Genomic DNA, 19,740 nt, shown 5'->3' with positions numbered 1-19,740 from the left:
TCCAAGCTCTGCCAAAATCCTAACGCAGAGGGCATCCGATTTAAGAGTAGAGGGCAGCGCAATGAACGGGACGAAGCGAAGACGACACAAGCACAAAGCGCTTGTGTGTGTCTCGTCTTCGCTTCGTCCCAACTTTTGCACCAACCGGCTCAAGCTTCAACTATTCTGAGGCATCCTCTTGCCATCCCACAATAGTCGCGGGGGAACTCTATTGAAGTGACTCCCCGCTCACAGACGAACAATTAACTTGAGGAGAAGGAGTTGACCGCGCCGTCGCACTTGACAGTCAAACCCGTCGAACGCCGCGACCGCCCCGAGAAGAATGAGGGAAAATAGCCCGTGTAGGCAAAATTCCATTCCGCTACGGCACGTGGTGGCAGCTTTGAGAACTAGGGGCGCTTGGGCAGGAATCCTGGACTCTTATGGGCAGAGCCAGAACCGGAAGTTGCGCCTCAAGGATGTGCAATTTGCCAATCCAGAGGAAATTATCCTATTCAGGTCCCACGAGCAGGTGGCTACGGCTGCTTTAGCTTCGTATTCCAAAGCAATGCTGTCTACGTTTCCAACTACCTTATGCATCACTCGTAAGTAGCTCACATGCCGCTTCAGTGAAGAAGATAATATGAGTGAGGGACCCTATCTTGAAAAGGTTTGCGGTGATATCGGGATCCGCAGAGTGGTCATTTGGCGTCCCTCAGAACGACTGGACCCTACTGAGGTTCTTCACATACGCAGCCACATTTGCTGAAGAAAAGGACCCGCTTATTTTGAGCGACAAAAATGGCTGCTCGTTTATTTCATCCTACGAACACAGATTATCGCATGTCTTGGCGGGTTCCCGGCACTAAATGCGTAGCAAATCTTTAGCGCAGATAAAAATGCAGGCCCAGTCCGGCTTGGAAAAGACACACCTGACGACTTTAGACTCATCTTCTGCAGAAGAGACGAGGTGGTAGTCCTTGATGTCTAAGAACTCGACCGTGATGTCTAGACTGCCACTTGTCTAGGAGTAATTAATTAGAGCGGAAATCCACATTATTAGCTGGGGCATAGTGGTCACAGCACTCAGACATCTTTCCCGTAGGAAGGTTCTAAAGCTTAACGGTCCTGTCCTTACGCTTTGAAGGGATCCACAGGCCACCCGGACTGAGCTTGACCGTCGACGCACTTGTTGTGACCCTTGTATGCTTCGTTTTTTTTCTCGTGTGCCACAGCGTAATGGTGGAATTCGTCGATCCCGTACACCACAAACTCGTTCTAGGTGGAAATACATGCATCGAACAGGCCTCCTGTGACCTGTCCAGGGCCCCCTCACCGCTTCCAGGTTCCAGGTTCTAATGGCGCAAACGACTTCTTGTGCTGGACAAAAGCTGCTACTCCGCAACAGTCGTGTGTCCCGCCAGGCTCATGATGCAATTCGTCTTGCCAGTGGCCCACTGTCACAGATGGGTTATTCGCCCCACTCAACCGCAACACCTTTCTGCTGCGTGTCCTTGTCCTTGGGGTTGTCCTTGTCCTTGTGCGAGGTGCGCTTCAATTCTCGTCTAGCGTGAATCCGGCAATCTAAAGTCCATGACGTCAGCTTCACCAAGCTCCGTTTCTTTTAAAGACGATAGTCTTCCATGGGCTACTTAAACCCAGAAATTTTGGTCTGTCTGTATGTCTGTTTGTCTGTCTGTCTGTGACTCGATTCAGCCACCCGGTCAAAGTAAAGTGGATACTGCGCAATAGTGTTATATACTCACAGCCAAATGTAAACGTCTAAGCCCGGTTTATATGTCCATACTTGTCAACTTTGTTGAATAAGAACAAGGCATTACGCAAATATAAGACCGAAAATTAATACGCAATGGATATTTACAGGGTTCCTTTATTATAAAAGAATCGTGGATGCTTGGTTTTTCCATAGCAAATGATATTCTACATCTACTGCAGAAAACCTCCGCCTGCTGTTGCCCGCGCCGCCTCCTGGCGGCATATGAGAATACACGCGGCAACAGCTACGAAAGGTTCCGCTAGCTAGGTTCCACGTTCTGCTTGGACCGCACGTGGAGCACGTATGAAACTCTATGGAGCACGGCAACGCGGTGCTATAAACCTTGAAGTCGGCCGCCTCGATTCACGCGCGTCTCCACCGTACTGCAGCGCTGGCATCGAGGAACCCGGCCTGTAGCAGTGGAACGCGGTAAATTCAAATCGCCTTGAGCAAACCTTTAGTGTGTTTACCTTGGGATGAGCGCGACGGAACACGAACAGCATGAGAGGTTAGCGGGAAAGCAAATGGGGGCATTTCCTTGGCAAATGTCTACAAAGACTATCGTCTTTTGACGACATTTGCAACGAAAGGAGCAGATACGCGGCCAATTTTTTTTCCTCCGCCTTCTTCTACTTTCTTTTATTCTTTTTTACAGTAGCGGCTCTTACACACAAAGGTGGATTGGATTGGCCGGAACTCGAGAACGGGCAGTTAAAAGGCATAAATTAGGGTAGGAAAAAGAATGACCGATAAAATAAAAAAGGTCCAGACACTATTCGTGGGGCCGAAGGGAAGCACAAAGAAAAGCACGTGTTAACGAGAAAAAGCCTTCCGGTTGCCCAGATGAAATCGTGAAGGGCAAATATCTTTCTTCGCTTGGCCTAGGCTGCTTGCATCGTATTAAAAAAAGTTCGGTAGTTTTTTAGATCGAGACCGAGGCGTTCAAATGGGGCGGTAATTACAAAGAAATAAAGCTGTAGGAACACTGGCTGGTTACAAGTCAGGCAAGCCTCTCTTGATGCCTTTCCAGACCTGCTGAAATTCAAGTTCACGTTAAGAAGGCGGCGTCTCACGGTTGCGGGACACTTAACACTGGCTTTAAAGGTAGAACGATGAATTCTATTTTATATTTAAGTTTTCATACTATTGCATATCCAGGATCGTCCCCTTAGCACGGCATATCGTCGAAAGCGTGCTGCAGTTATAGATGCGAGGTTGGGATACATACGAACTACATGTTCACCAGGTAAGCAATCCGTAGTATCACTGTGCACTATACACTATGTCCAGGAAGTTCCTGCACAACGCTGACAGATAATACGTGAGTCGCAAAAAAAAAAAAAAAGAGTGCCGAAACGTTCGCAGATGAATATACGTTTCAGATTAATGGAATTAAAAAGGGACGTGCAGTCAGCTATAAAAATTGTATGTGCCGACCAGGACGGCCGGAAAACTCAAATGGCTCGTGGACTGAGGACTCCTCTCACCTTGCGCGTGACCCTAACACCAGTACTTTGCTCTTTGATAAAAGTTTATTCACCATCTTCACCGATATAGGAAAAAGAAAACAAAACAGGAAGAAAACGAACTTTTCCTTATATTGAAAGGGACCTCAGTTATACCCTCGAAGCGTACACCAGACTTAAAAAGTGGTAAATTTGGTCAACGAATTTTATTGGTGTCTTTTAATTGCGCCACATTATGCGCCAAAATTGCGCCAAATTTTAAATAATGACAAAGGGCATACTATAGCATGCCTTTTAGTATGCCCTTTGGCATAATTTATAGATTCTTAACGGTACAGGTTCGCGCCAGTTTCCCGAAGGAAGTCCAGAAGAGAGCGGTGGTGGGGCCTCCACCACCATCGCTGGAAATACTCGCACCAGTAAAAACAGCTCTAACCTCCTGCAGTATTCACCGAGCCCTCTAATATAGACGGCCGGCCGTGGAAGCACCCTGCCAGTTCCGCTATCGACTACAACAGTGCGCGCGAGTCCGCATCGTTGTTTAGAGCGCACGACTTTACCTGAAGAAGTGCAATATATAAAAGGCAGAGGCCGGGAAAAAATTAAACATTCAAAATTTTTGAGCATCGAACGCGCCGAAGCTACATATTGGGTCTGAGGTGCTCCATATTGGAGTGAGACGGATTAATTTTGATCCCTTCAAGAGCTTCTATGTGTGCCGAAGTATCGGTACATGGGCGTTTTCGTTTTTAGCCCCCAACGAAATTCCAGAAACCGCTCCTTCTGTACACTTGGCGCGTTGATTTCTATCGTTCTGCTTTCTGAACAATGTGTTCTTCGTTTCCTTGACCGCTCCATACCCGTATGTAAAGCCTCAGATTCCAATTGTTTTGGAGAGGACGCCATTGTGCGGGGTGGGTATTGTTGTCGGTTGTCTCGCTAACCGCAGGTAGGATAGCCCTTTTCTCAGTTTCGAATCCAAGTTTTGAATCAGTTTCGAATCCCAAAGCGGTTGCAAATAAAAAAAAGCTATGATCAAAAAGAAGCTATGAGCCATAGATATGCTATGTGCCAATTGTGCCTATGAGTCAATGCTATGAGCCCAAAAAACTATGAGTCAATCGTTTCGTCACCAAAAATTCATTTTATCATCTGTAAAAGATTGTTCATCAGTAGATAACTCGCTCATAATGGTTAGGTAAAGCATTCCGGTCCAAACGTCATACTAGCGAAGATGCAACCGCGTTTCTTCGAGGTTGTGTTGAAATTTTAAACCTGCGCCAAAATTAAGGCCGAAAGTTTTCTAATGGAGTGAAGAATAAAATGAACGCCTGGAAAAAAAAAAGGAAAAAAAAAAAAAACATGCGTCGGCCGGGAATCGAACCCGGGTCAACTGCTTGGAAGGCAGCTATGCTAACCACTATACCACCGACGCTGACGAGTAACCCACCGCGCGTAGGGCTGTGCAACGAATATTTTTAGCGCCGAGTCCTGATTTCGGCTCAGGCCGAGAGATGGAGAGCAGTAAGTAGGTCACTGTGCTGACGCTCGAACCGGCGGCGCCAAATTCAAGCCATTCTTTAATAACCTTGACATTTATCGTGCGAGGTGATATCCGCTCCATATAGCACATCACACCAATAAGATGATTAAATAATTTTTTTTTCGGCAGGAAAATTTTGCCTAGGATAGTTGGGGAAAAGTATTGCGTACAGACCACCACTAGGCCGGCACGGAAATTCGTTTAGACAGGCAGCAGCTCAGCAGAGATATGTGGCAACATCAGCAGTTATTTATTATTTGTATATTAGCCTAATGATTATTAAAATTATTCGATATTTCACGATATAAAAATAAAAATGTAAGTACTAAGACCAGAGAAATGGAATGCAACTTGTTTGTACAAAACTTTTATACTTCAAACTGCAAAGGCTGCTGCATGCATACTAGAGCTAAATTGCTGGTTTAAGTGTAGATGCATCAACGTGATTCTCACTGGGATTTGTCGGCGCACTGTGTAGTATCATTTGTCTTATGGAAGTCGAACTCGCTGTGGGGCCGTGTCTGTCATATCACAAGAACTATCCAAATTTGTTAACAAATTCTGCACAAATTAACGCTATTGTTGCGTTTCCCTCGTTCGCACGGTGGTTTAACGCATTTGTTATCGAAGCCTCACAATGATAGTGCTTTCATTGCCATCTTTCACCGCGCGTACATATAAGTCTTGCCTGTCAAAGCCAAACAAAACGGCTCGTGTACAGCTTGTGGGTCTAGGCAGGGCAAGGCCGGCTAGCGAACGTGGGGAATGGAACGGTACTTAAATATATATCCCATCATGTAACAAACAGATAAACAAAAGCCTGAGATACAAGTATCCTGTTTGCTACAAAAAAGACAGAAGTAATAGCATCCAAGAGGTGAATCTACGACATATTCAAAATATTTTTCAGGCTATTATTCGGGCTTGCACAAAATATTTCACCTGGAAGGTCGCTGAAGACTGTGCCATAACGTGTGGAGGAGTGTCATACCTCTTGTTTCGCCATACCTTGTAGAGGAGTGAGGCGCAATATAATGTGGACCCTCCTGCAGCGCTGGTGGCCAGATACTTCCATTTAAAATCTTCATTACAGAAGCGTTCGGATTGTCTGGATTCTTTGAATTTAGAATTCTTTGGGCAAACAAATTCTCAAAAGTAGGGAGACCTAGTGAGCGAAACATGTTCTCACTAGCTCAGATGGTAGCACTGTAAGCAACATTTTTCAACATACTCTCCAAAATATTGGCTACCTGGTATTTCCAACATAAGGAACAAAACGTCACCAGAGTAACGCCGGATTTTAGCATGCTATAGGCAAGTGCATGCATTATAATTTTTGATGGTGTTGGAGTCAAATTTTTGACAATTAATAATAGCCATGCAATGCTCCTTAGTTCCTTGCAGATTTGAGGTATGTTTGTGTGCCAAAGGAGCTCCCAGTCAAAAGGAAACCATAGATATTTTATGGCATTAACTTACTCAACGGAACCGCAGTCGACGCTTTTTGGTCAGCGGAAGGGTCGGAGATTACAGTCCGAAGGCTAACCAGAGAAACTGATGTATCTGTGTCTCCCAACATGCGCGAACGATTATGGTACATACACACTGCAGGGAAGCCGTTGGAGAGTTTACCATAATCAGCCGGAGAGCACCACCCATGAAGAGGTATGAGTGGCTGGTGACGCGGATTGTTGGCCGCGGATTGTTGGCAATAGCGTGTAGGGTGCATAGCGATTGTCTGTTCTGCACCTCCGCCACGTGGCCTGAAATCGCAGATGGCACAGGAAACCAAGAAGCTGTCGGGAAAGGAAAGTTTACTTGCCATAGAAGAAGTGTGACAGGCTCTTAGCGCGCGCAGAGAAGCTGAAAAATTGGGACTTCATAAAGGGGAGGTGCCGCTACGGGTGAGCCGGTACCAAAAGTTGAAGGTGCCAAATATTACACAAAGAAAAATTAAAAGTAGACGTCAACGATCGGTGCCGGGTATATCTAGAAAGGATAAATACGCTATGCTCGCGTACAACTTCACAACGACAACGGAAGTTGCGAAACGGTACGCCCGTTCAACGCGGAGCATACGGAGAGTTAAAAATTTCGATTACAACAGCCGGCTGTTCCTTCGTGCAGCGCAAAGTATGCGTTACTGCGATATTTTGAACGTGACTCGAGTCGTTTCCGTGATTATCCGGACTTTATCTGCTTATAAACTATTGCAGAGACGACAAACAAACTAGGTGAGAAAAGCAGACAATGTCTTCATTTAAAACACGCGCGCGTTGACATCCGGGAGTAGAGCGGGAACAACTAAAGAGATGCAGACTCGGCCGTGTAGGACATTGGGGACATAATCCCGTTGAACAGCGCTTTATTGTGCCTTCGAGGAGGCATCAGTGATATGTTCTGTTAAACGCCTGTGACATCTCAATATGGCAAAAGAGATAGCCACAAGGGGCGCAGCAATATAAAGTTTAGTATGGGATTTTTGGGCTGGAAAAAGGCAGGGGGCACGTGTTATTACAACACGCCGAACGGACCGTACGACGTTCCAATAGAGGTTTTTCAAGCAGTTTGTCGCTATGAAACGCGCTATAAAATACAAAACTACCCAAACATATCAAGGCAAAGGAGAGAACGGCATAGCGAGTTGGTAAAGGCCGGTCACAGTGAAATCCCTGCTCTATATAGACTCGCTATGCAAGTCAGAAAAGCCGGATTGCTGAATTTGGCGATATTGAACGTTTGGGGCAACCACAATATGAATTTCGGCTAGGTCTGTGCTGCCTGGTGAAAAAATTTAAAATCAGAGAAGTATTACCCGTATTAAAGTGGAATAGTTCCCGATGATGCGAACCTCACGTGACTCCTAACGCAGTTCGATGTCGCGTTGAGCCCCGGTTATTTTGCGAAAATACGCGGTCAACTTCAGTGTCCCTCCAACACTGCGCTTATTGATACAGAAAAAGGCAACGTCATCGGCATAGGCCAATACGTTAAAGGAGCACTGACACAAAATTTTGAAGGCGAGGTAACTTCAGAGATAGATTGGTGGGAACACATATACATCATCTGCAAAATATCAGCGGCGAATACAGCCTAGAACATATTTAAAATCAATTTTGAAGTGTGCGAAACGCAACCGAGCAGCCAGCAGAGGACCACGCGCAATTGTAAATAAACAACATCCAAACACGTCACGAGTTTGTGTTTACCGCTTCCGCACTGCCGGCGTTTTTCGCCGGCTCGCCCAGCTCGTTGCTCCAATCGGAGGGCCGGAGGGCGGAGCTTCTGCTCTCGAGAACGAACGACCCGATCGTTGGCGGTGGAGGCGCCGTGATTTCGTCAGCTAATCGGGCAGCTGGCCGCGACCAAAGTTCTACAGCGATTCCAGGCACTCTGTTTCTATTACTGTTTATTACCGTTGGATGCGAAAACGAGCCGGAGGCACGAAAAGCCCACTGAGCTAGCCGCATGGTCGCTGTGCAGGCGGCGGCCACGGCCGCGAAGTGGCCCAGGCCGGCGCAGGTAGCTCGAGTCATAGAGTTTCTCACTAGCTTACCGGATCGAGTGATAGCTTGTTACCGCTGCACGGAATTGTCCCCAAGTCCCGACCATGGTGGCTTACATGAGAAAGGAGTTAACGATGCGGTGGCGGGTTGCATTAAAAATTGTCATCTGCACCGCTTACGAGAGCGGCACTCGAATATCCGCCGGAGTGCTATAAGCCGAACACATCTGTAGGTGGACCTGTAGGCAGACCGGCCGGCTGCTCCCAGCGCGCGTCTTGCCACCCACCGTCTCGAGCGTCGCGCGTCGTTCTTTAGCCGCGGTAGCATTTGCACTCGCAGCGCCTGCGTCATATCCACGGCCGCTTTTTAATTAAGCGCCTCACGAGATCAGTACGTGGGGGCATTCGCAGAAACTGCCGTCGATGCGGATTCGACAGGGCTACGGCGGCTCTGCTCTGTGATATCTTTCCGACGGTCACGTGGTCAGCTTTGTTCACACAAAATCCACAAAATCTATCGTTTCGCGGTATTCGCTGAAACCGAAACTGCGACTGGCCGCATTGAAAATGCCTCTAGTTAAACAACCGTCGCATGCTGAAGCAAATGAGGTTTCTACAGGTTATAAGTAGGTCGCTAGCTACTTATCGCAACGAAAAAAACAAGATGCAACATTTTTGTGTCAGTGCCCCTTTAAACTCTGCTGAAAAAACCGCGACAAAAGGGGAGTTTCCGACATTTAGGAAAAGCGGCTTCGGATTAAAGAGGAGCCTTGGCGCGCAGATTACGTGATTGGTTTGGGTTATACGAGGGTTGAAATTGCTGTCAAGCCTTGCAGACAGTTTCAGCAGCAAAGCTGGACACCGTTGGAGATTGTGTTGCCAACTTTCCAGTCATGGGGTATGGTAAACAAAACTCTGCGAGATGCAGTCGAGAGCTTTGGCAAGGTATATCTGAGTCACGGCCACCTCCTCCGAGACGTTCACGTAGTGTTTAAGAATACTTCGCTCCAAGTGTACATATTTCTAACAATGGAACGGCCGCGAATGGTATACATTTTTGGTTCGCGTCGATAAAGCTTGCCACTGCTGTTCGGAAACGCGATGCCAGCTAGTTCAAGAATATTTTGTAATCGAGGAAGTGATGGGCCGATAACTAATGAAGTTAGCTTTGCTAGTCTTAGAGGGTAAGTGTTTTTCGGTAAAAATATTGTATGTGTTCGAGAAAAATGATGGTGGAAGGGACTGAACTCGGAAAGGTTTTACAAAGACGGCACAAAAAATTGGCGCCAGCATGGCAGCATGTTTTTAATCGAATTCCGCCGGCAAACCACCAGGACCAGTTGCTTTCTCCACCGTCAACTCTGAAATCAACCTTTGCACGCCTGAAGGGTATGTGCCACTCTAATTTCACTGTCGCCTCACCCAAGAAAACTAAATCTTTAAACTCTTTAGCACCAGAAACGGACGGACATGAGGCCCAAAAGATTTCCGGTCCTCGTCATTGACTTACGTCATTGTGCTCAATATAAAAAAATTCCTTCCGAAGACAATGCTTTCTTCCTCTACTCCCTCGGCGGGCGCGTGGTCGGCTTCTCAGCGAAGAACGGTGGGGTCCGCACGTACAGGTGCGGTCATAAGTAACTGGAACAAGGATTTGTGAATATCACGAAATATTTGTCTTACTGGCTTTATGACAGGCACTACCGGTTTACAGGAAGCTTTTTCTGTTAGGGAAGACTCCTTTAAACGCACACCAAAGCATCCAGGCAGTTTCCGGAAGGATAAATTCCTGCAAATTTACGGCACTGTGTTCTAATTGCTTTTGACGGCACCTGTACTGCTGCTCCTTAATAAGTGGAACGTTCATGCCAGGTGGAAATGAGCATCGATAGGTACTAAAGGAGGCGGGGGAGGAGAAACTTAATTTATCCCATGCGTTGTGACTGGTGTCACTCAGGATCAGTGAGGGGCGTCCTCAGTCCAGGACTCCCTGGCTGTAGCCGGCCTTCCGTGCCCTATTTACCAGCCAGCTGGGAGCAGGGCGGGAGGTGGTCATGGCTGTCGCCCACTGTGAAGGAAAGATACGCGTCGGTGCCGGACCCTTACGCACCCGCATCTTTAACCTACCTGCGGAGTTCATGCAACGCTCTCGAAAAATAAAGGTCTCACCAATCAATGGGTCCGGACGTTTATGTCCACATTATAGTGTGCATCAGGTCCGCCTCTACGGCATCGGCACGTTGCAAGGGGGCACTTGGCATTCTACGCTCCGGCCCGCAAGGTGAGATCGAGCACGTGTGCTGAAAGTCATTTAGATAAGGAAACTGGAACTCGCCTCTGCACTGCTGCTTTGGCGGAGCTTCTGCCGCAACAATCCGTCGGCGCCGTGGCTTAGTTGGTTAAAGCGCCTGTCTAGTAAACAGGAGATCGTGAGTTCGAATCTCACCGGTGCCTGCTCCGATGTGGCTGTTTTTTTTTCTTCTTAACGCGGAGAGACGCGTTAATTCCTGTGTCAACTTTTACGATGATTTAATTTTATCCGGGATATATTTACCTTTCAATTAAAAGTGTGCTTGCATTCGCAGCAATTTTAGGAGCAGAGCTGGTTAAGCTTTTAGATCTGGTGGGGAGCGTTACCAGAAAACTCAGCCCAGACGAGCGCACGTGAGCGTGCGCCTCGCCTCGTCAGAAGTGCCCGGCGTCATCCAGGCTTGCGCGCTGGCTTGCGTCACGCGAAGAGCTCGCAAAAAAGTACAAAAAAATACCGAGCGTACGTGAGCATGCGCCTCGTGAGGAGCACCCGGCGTCGGCCAGATCGACCTTCGAGAATACTCAGCCCAGTGTTTGTGGCGCGATTTCTCGCCAGTTCATGTGCGTTCACGCATGAAGTGGGAAGCACAGACGCCGAGTTCGCGCTAGAGACGCCGACTTCGTGAATGCGGTTGCTGCGGGTTCTAGCGCGTGCTAACGCGGTCCACACTTCGGGGGAGGTGTGAAAGGCTGCGGACGAAACGATCCGGGCCTGCCATTCATGGAGAACTTTGAGCAGGAAGTTCGGAAATCCATACGAGGTGCAACAGCCGGATCTCCGACGAAGGGAGAGGGGTCGCCAACTCTGCTGTTTCTCCAGCTGCGCCAATTTTTGCACTAACGGCAATGCCTAGCTTTTTTTTTTTTTAAAGAAGCACATGTTAGCGCCTAATACCCATAAACCACAATAAAGTTGGCTCGTATACACGCTCTAATGGCGTTTGGACAGTGAAGCCTTAGCGTCCGTGTTATCTATCCTCTTCTTTCACTATCGGGAAGCCACAGACAGTTTTTGTCCTTGAGGCCACTGTGGTGCACACTGAGATGGTGCGTTGTTGTGTTATTAAATTTCCGATTAAACCACAAATGGTTTTAGTAAAGTTCTTAGCGAATCTCGAACAACTGGCCAAACGCCGCGTCTAGAATAGGAGGAGGAATAAACGTCTTCGAATAGCAGTCTCCAGCCATGGGGTTAGTCAATAAATGTTACGCTACCTCAGACCAACGCGCCGGACGATTGCGAGTGGACTCCCGTGCACGATACGTCGTCGAGCGCATTCGTCGATGCCTCTCCTCGTATCCGGCTTGTTTCCTAGGCGGGTGGAAATTGCGTTTGCTTCCCAATTTGTGTCGTTGTAACTGTCTTCCCTGATCTGCGGGGCACCGACGTGGGCGGTCACCTCTCACAATATATATATATATATATATATATATATATATATATATATATATATATATATATATATATATATATATATATATATATATATATATATTTAGAGAGGCAATGCCAGGAGACTTGGTCGATGTTTATTCGGCAAGCGGTACCCTAGCCAGAACAGGATCAATCACGATGGCGATGATGATGGCGCGTCCGAGAAAGACGGCGAGCGATGAGATGATGATGGACGTACACAATGCAGCGACGACGACGAAACACGAAGGCGGTATTGGCCAGTCATAATACTGAGCTATGGCATGATGATGGGACATTTAAGATTCGCGCTTACAATATATATATATATATATATATATATATATATATATATATATATATATATATATATATATATATATATATATATATGCGTTATATGTTATATGTGTGTTAAAAACTTAAAAGTTATGTCCTAGCTAAAGGTAGTGTGCATATGGTCTTTCTGTGAGTCGGCAAACTATTTTAGGACTCCTAAGCACTCCTTACGATGTAGCGAATGCGAAAGCATTACTGCGGAATTTTCGTGCGCTGTCATGTTGTGTTGGGTATCACGGTGGTGGCTTGTTCCACTCGCCTTGTGGAACTGCTTGGGCGCCATCTGTTGGGGCGGCTGCTGCTTCGGGTAGATTCACCGTAACCCATCGCACTAGTAGCTTCAACTTCTTCGCTGTCACACCTTCTGGCTCTCCCTTCAAGCCGTGTGCGCTTCTTCACTGCCGGTTATTTTCGTTCGTAGCAGGCTACTTCATTCAACAGCACCTACAGGAAATGTAATACAGCGTCGCGGGCAGCGTGCTCTCGGCCGTATCACAGGGGGTGGTAGATGCGCGCAGTAATGTTGAAGCGAGTTATAGAATTCCGCCGACGTAAATTTTTCACCTCGAGAACGCTAGATGTGCACATCAGCGAGAAACTAGCCTTGTTTGTGGAACATTCCGAGCAGAGGAGTGCCGCGCCACCAAGAAAGGACGGGGTGTGTCTGTGTTGGCGCTCAGGATAGTTGGAATCCGCTGAGCGGCTTTCCTACCTAGCGAAAAACTGTCGGGCCGGCAGGAAAGCAGGACGCGTTTTTGTAGCGTGAGCTACATTTACCGAGGTTGAGCGGTTTCGCGTGGCCCCTGGAGAGCCGTGCTGCGCATGCGCGAGGAGCAGTGACGTCTCTCGGCACAGTATATTCTAGGCGCTATACAGCTGACGCGCCGGAGCCGCCGCCGCCGCGACTGGATTGGATTCGATTAGATTGGATTGGAAATCGTTTTAGCAGCATGATAATCAGTTAATTTTAGACAACACCTAAGAATAACCAGCTGAACCTTAGCCCACGCTACGTATAATCTAGCATAGCCGAGCTAAGCCACTGATAAATTTTTTTCTTGGTGAAAGAAACGTTTTGAACGCTGCATGCGCTGTACGTGCAGTCTATACGTGCGCGGTGGATGTGCCGGTGTAGTGATCGTGGGGCGGAACGTGGTACCAAGGAAGCAGTACAGCAGCGACATTGCGGCCGCTTCGTTTGACCATCTCTCTGTGTGCGTGCGTGTGTCGGTAGCAGTAGTAGCAGTAGTAGCGCACTTTTATTCAGACATAAAAGTGTGCGCGCGTGTGCGTGAAGTAGGGGGGGGGGGTTGTTTTTTAGTACGGGTTTAAATGAGGACACAAACAACTTCGTGTCGTTTTCCGTTCGCTGTTGTTCCCGTCTAAAGTTCGGGCTTTGGTGTAGTATATCTTATTAGACCACAATATCAGAAGCGGAACAATAAATTTTGCCCCGTCACGATAGAGATGGAAACATCCAGCTCTAAACCTGGTATTCTGAGTTCCTCCTCCACTCGAGCCTCCAGTGGAGGAGGTCCTTGAAATTTATTTGCCCATGCATAAGCACAACAGCGGAATCGTCCCCTCAGCCGAGTGGAGGGAGCAACTGGAGTGGAGGAAGGACTCCGAGTAAGGTCCTAAGGCTCGTTTAATCTACAGTCTTTGTTACGTTAAACTTTAACGTTGAATCTAGACGAAAGACGTACGTACGGTCACGATCAATTTGAAGGCGATCCCCGGGCCTTTCAAAGCTGCATAGCGGCCGTTTTCAGAACTATAGCGATGAAGATAACGCTGCCTTCTTCCCCTCGTAGTCTCTCGCATAGACGCTATGAATCCAAGTGTCTACGTCCCGGATCCCCCTATTCCTACTCCGTCCCCCCTCTGGCCCCTCTTGATGCCCGCAAGCTTTATTTTGCTGAACGCGATCGGGGGTCCACTGAAGCCTACTGTATGATCAGCCGTTCTCGGGGGTGGCAATCGTGGCACATTCGTGGCGACCATTGCTTTCATGGAACGGGAATAAATCTCCCCTTCGTTTCCTCAACACACATGCTCATATGCGCGTTCGTAGCGCCCATCCCAAGAAGTTGGAGTGCGCACACACGTCACCCTCCACACTCCACATTTTCACGCACACTTTCCCCTAATCTATCAATCTTGTTCCCACAGTAGCAAACCGACTAACCTCTCTGCCTTCGCATCCGAGTTCTTTTCCCACTCATGTACGTGACAGATTTACTGCCTGTAATAAAGAGCTATTACCGACACTCTCATCTGATTATTTATGCTTATGCAATGCCATATTGACGTGTGTCCCGGCTAAGAGATGCGATGACATTGCGAGGTATAGGCTGTGCAACGCAAGGACATCGGTAACAATTTTTTCTCGGGTTGGAGCGCCCGTTTCACGACCGACGTAGTTCCGCTTCTGTAGCCTAGAAGTAGTGTTGTGTTTTGGCCAAAGTTGTGAGATGGAAATATGAACAGACGGAAAGATAAACTTCTGTGAAGAAGGATCGCAGGTTCCAGATGCATTCGAGCGGATTGCATAACTGATATAAAAGCTCAGCGGACTACTTCAACCCCTTCCTCCGAAAAAGAAGAAAAAAGACAAAAAAAATGAACCTATTACACGCTTTTACAGCTGAAAAAAAAAAGAGAATTTCGCTTACATAGATACAACATTTGTCACCCCACCCTGCGAATGTAATCACCAGTGGAGCTGTTAAGTCATTATGAGTAACGACGGTCCCAATGGCTTTGTTGTCGCTTTTACACACATTCATCGGTATACTTGCTACTGCAGGCATGTTATTGGTACATGTCTAATCGACGCACATGCGATGCAGGAAGCTGGTTGGGCCGGTCACCCAGACAGATGTCTCCAACACGAAACGCGTGAATAGCTCATCATCATCATAATCAAGATCATCATCATCCTGTTAAGGTCCACTACAGGACGAAGGCCTCTCCCACTGACCTTCAACCGCTCCTGCCCTGCGCTGCTCGAGTCCAGTTTACCCTCGAAGTTCCCTATTTTATCCCTCCATCGTGTTATTGGACTTCCCCTGCTTCTACACCCACTCTTGGTATCCACAGTGTTACATTAGCTGTCGACGCGTCCAAGGACCGCACAAGGACATTTAAGCAATTATGAATAGTTCTGTATGCAAAATTACCTCATTCCAATCGAACGTCCGAGGCTACTTCCGCCCGGCGCTTTCGAAGGGCTTTCTTCCCACGAAGGGCTTCCACCGCACCCGACACCATTTGCTTCGCGACCAGCTTTAGCTTATGCTTTCGAATGGCTTCGATCTGTTTCCTATGCGTTTCGTCACTGCTCCCTCCCCTGCGTTACTGGCTAAAAGCGCGTACTGTATGACGCATCGCGCTTCAAAAACACATGGAGCCTCACAAGTTTTGATGTGAGGGCGCCGCAAGTGTACGGAAATCTAGCCTAATACAGACCCGCTGTAAAACCTTTAAAGCTACATAGTTATTTTGGGGGAAGAGACGACACAAGAACTATAGGTATCCTTATTCCATTTCTGTCCCTGCCGTTTTGAAACGAAAATACGGGATACTCCAGCAGAAAAATTTAAGATGCACCCGGTTGGGCCGTGGAGGCGCGGCCCTGCACTACAGGATAAGTGTCAGTGTTACAGAGGCACCGCTGGTGAAGAAGCATACCCGGGGTTCAGTTTACCTGCCACGCGCACTTCCTTACTCCGACGCATCAAGCGTTCCGGGTGGCGAGCAGACGGCGTCATCTTGCCTTTGTGGCCCACAAGTGCGCAATATTTCTCCTCTTTCGTGCGGTTCTCAACGGACTTTGCCAGCACATAGGCAGCAAAGTTCTTGGTATTCCTTGCGTTATCTAAGGGTATACACGCGAGCCCCCGCTTTGCCGCCCGCCTAGACGGCACGACCTTTAAAACCGACTCATCTGCAAGTCAAGTTTCTGAGCGTATACACACACACGCCCCTGTGTGCGTGTGCTTACGGAGGAGACGAGGGGTTTTATCGCCGTCACGCTTTGGCTCCTGCTGCAGGGGCAACGTGGATAGCATGCTCGCAGTTTGAGGAGTCTGTCGTTTGTTGCGCTTCCGTTTTGTCGGCTGAACAAAGTTTGGCGAGACATTTCAGAGAGCTTGGCTTTAAAGAATGCCTTTGCGATTTTTCATTTTGATTTTTTCACGAGTTTGTCTTTACGAGGCCATCGCGTATGTAAACAAGCAACGGCCGCCTGATTAACTCCTTTCTTGGCTGCAGGTTTTTATGACCTTTTGCTAAATGGTCCCATCCTTCTCATCACTTAGTGAACACACTTCCGTGTTCTGCTTGCAACGGATGGTCACCGATAAGAAGAGAAAAAGCGCCAGGCCGGAGGCTGAAGAAATGCGGGCCTTGAGGAAGACCGGGCAGTATACGCCTATACGACGCCTTCGGTGGCAGACTCGCTCATTCGGGCTGCGAGAACGCGGCGGTGTTTCAACAGATAAGCTGTACATTAGATTATTAGCTCTAATGGGTAAAAACAAGTTTGAACTGTCTAGCAGATGTTCGGGAGGGGGGAGGGGGGAGGGGGGGGGGACGTTGGTTGCGCGGAGTCCAAGATATGCAGGTGGATAGTAAAAGGACCGAACTCGTTTACGTTTGGTCGAAACCTTCCTGACGCGGGTACAAATTGAATTCGGGCACATGAAGTCTTCCTGCGCATTGCTTAAAACATGGTAATTTCGTTTGCGTCGGCTTTTCAATCGTAAAAACACAACCAGACTATGAGATTACGAGGGACCGCGGCTTTTAAAATCCGAAGATTACTTTCTTCCGGCCTGATGTCTGTAAAGGAAATTTCGGTTCAGGTTCTCTTGCAGAGTTTAAGATTTGACGCCGATAATTATGACCAATAGAGTAGTCTGATCGCTGAATGGGGTTGATAGTGGAAGATGACCTGAGCAAACTTTTTCCAGTCCCATCTCCCTTCCTTTTTTTTCTGGTGGTTCATTTTCTTTTTTTTCTATTCGTTGGTTAGTTGTGAATTATTATTAAATGTTAGGTGCTTTTTATTAGCCCAACTGCTTATTACTTTTGCGCTCATGCAGATAATTCTGTGGCCTGTTTGTCTGTTCACAGCGCTAGGACAAATATTTACGGAACTACTCTTCTGCTTACCAAACTCGTTCTCGCTGTTTGGGAGAGGAGGAGCAACAACTCAAGGCAGCCTTCGGCGGCAATCTGGTGTTTTCCGATCAGATCACAGACGGTGCTCTTGATCGGTGCAAAGATGCTGCTCTGCGTCGGGAGAGGGGTGATTGTCTACCGCGCCGTGGCATGCACGGGAAATTCCCCACAGGGGAATCCCCGGCGTGGCATTGGCCTTTTCACTAGGCTATTGATAATGCATTCATGGGCCAACGCCGAAACGAAATGGGCGCAGATATCCGCTTTGAGGAGCAATGTCGCTAGAGTTCCCATGCATATTGCTCCAAAACTTTCGCCAGCTTCGCTGTCCGCAGATATGCGCAACCTCAATGGCAAGCATTGCCTTTTACGTGCATTTGTGTAGCGTCACTAAGTGTATTGAAAGCACTGAAATCTGTCGCTCTGATTGCGTCAAATGTAGCAAATGTCCTAGAAATGAGTCATCTCGACATTTGCCCGACTCCGAGGAGTATCAGCGATAAACGTACGATTTCTCATTTCTTTTTTTACACGGTTTGAGTAGTTATACAAACTATCGTTTGTTAAAGCACAAAGAACGTCCGGGAAGTTGCTTAGGAATAGTATTAACTAATGTCAAGACAAACCTAATAAGGCTCGAACAAACAACGGGGGAATCTGAGCTTTGTTTACGATGTTAGAATGCGTGAGAATCACTTCTCATCGAGCATCTCGCTGAATTTTGTACTGCAGAGCTTAGTAATGCTGAGCGCACGATGTGGCGAAACAACCAAAAACATTTTAGGGACGAAGCCCCTAGGGGCCTGGGGCTGGGGGTGTCTCCTGTCGTCGTAATCATCGTCTCATGTAGCCATGGTACCAAAACACCGGGAAGCTCGCTTACGTCGCGCGCTAGAACGTAACGCGTATATATAAAAAAAGAAAGCGCTGGGACGCTCGTTTACGCCTCGCGTTAGAGAGCTTCGTGCTTCAAAGACAAGATACCTTTACAGCAAAGCTGTATACCTCTACCGCCCAACGGCTTCATCTCCATTGGCAAAAACGCCAAGGCGCCAAGAATACACTTATTACACACAGCATGCTTCGCCTCCGCAGGTTTCACGTCAGTGGAGATAACCCGGGATTTTTTTATTTCTTTATTTTTACTTCAATACTATAAGTGGAAAAGCCAGCTTTAAAAAAACCAATCTGCGCGCTCAGTTTTTCTAAACTCGGCTTCACTGCTTTTTCCAAGTGCACTAATGAGAAAACGTCATTATAAGCAGGCATATCAAAATATAACTGCCCCTGGCAGCGCATCTTTTATTCCGAAATATACCAGGAACATTTGACAGGCTAAGCATGAAAGCATGACAGGCAAAGCATTTTTGCGCAAGACTCTCAGGGCGTTCGAAGGCCTGCAGTACGTCAACTGCGCATGCTCAAAGTTTACGACGCCCAGGCAGACTCTCATAACATCTCTCTATAAGCCACATGACGCTGGTTGTGAAACAAGGGCTGTTTGCGGTCCTTGGTGAGGCCAGTGCAAAGCTGCGTAGGCTACCGAAGCTCTTTTAGCGTTCCTGCGGAGCGCAGGTCCGGACGGAGTTTTTTAATCGGAAAGCACTTTTTCCACGTACCCTACAGCACCAGCCGTTTAACAGGGTGTATTGGCACAAATGCGTAATTGGCGAAGCTAACGCAATTAATCTTCACAATAGTGTGCATGTAGGTTCTTTGTCAAAGAAACAAATCTCCATGAAGAGAAGCGGTGTGGAAATGCCTATACATTATTAGACAGTTCTTGGAATTTCAGCCCATTAAAGTGGGACCTTCATTGTGAGGCCCTGTATCAGTGACTGAGAATTTTGTACCCATCATACTCACATACTTTCGTTTTTTTTTTTCTTTTTCTCATCTCGCAACGCTCGGTTAACACCCATTAAACCATTAAACATATTCTCTCTCCTACCCCCAGATTCCGGTATGACTTCATCCGAATAACGAGACGACGCAACGCGACCGAAATTCCAGGTATACGCGTTAACAGCTTTCTCTTCTGCTTGGTAACTTCGCCTCCGAGAACAGCTGCGCAAGCCCTAATACGTGCATGCACAGCACGTGCGCAGTTTTTTGGTCTAAAGTGTCTTGGGAGAGAGAGAGAGAGAGAGAGAGAGAGAGAGAGAGAGAGAGAGAGAGAGAGAGAGAGAGAGAGAGAGAGAGAGAGAGAGAGAGAGAGAG

General features: G+C 47.6%; 1 protein-coding gene and 2 non-coding genes across 3 annotated transcripts in view; 1 reads left to right on the top strand and 2 right to left on the bottom strand.

Annotated features, from left to right (window-relative positions):
• The window catches only part of LOC144146094 (uncharacterized), a 52,433-nt gene that overhangs the window by 23,218 nt on the left and 9,475 nt on the right, over window positions 1–19,740 (bottom strand). The window lies entirely within an intron of this gene.
• Trnag-ucc (transfer RNA glycine (anticodon UCC)) lies at window positions 4,586–4,657 on the bottom strand. The gene has a single exon. It is a non-coding gene; the product is annotated as a tRNA-Gly (tRNA).
• Trnat-agu (transfer RNA threonine (anticodon AGU)) lies at window positions 10,651–10,724 on the top strand. The gene has a single exon. It is a non-coding gene; the product is annotated as a tRNA-Thr (tRNA).

The sequence above is a fragment of the Haemaphysalis longicornis genome, unplaced genomic scaffold (genome assembly GCF_048455015.1).
Source record: "Haemaphysalis longicornis isolate Haplotype H1 unplaced genomic scaffold, Haemaphysalis longicornis Haplotype H1 scaffold_7, whole genome shotgun sequence".
NCBI classification, from domain to species: domain Eukaryota; kingdom Metazoa; phylum Arthropoda; class Arachnida; order Ixodida; family Ixodidae; genus Haemaphysalis; species Haemaphysalis longicornis.
Note: the sequence above shows the minus strand (reverse complement) of the source record. Positions and strands in the feature narration are given on the sequence as shown.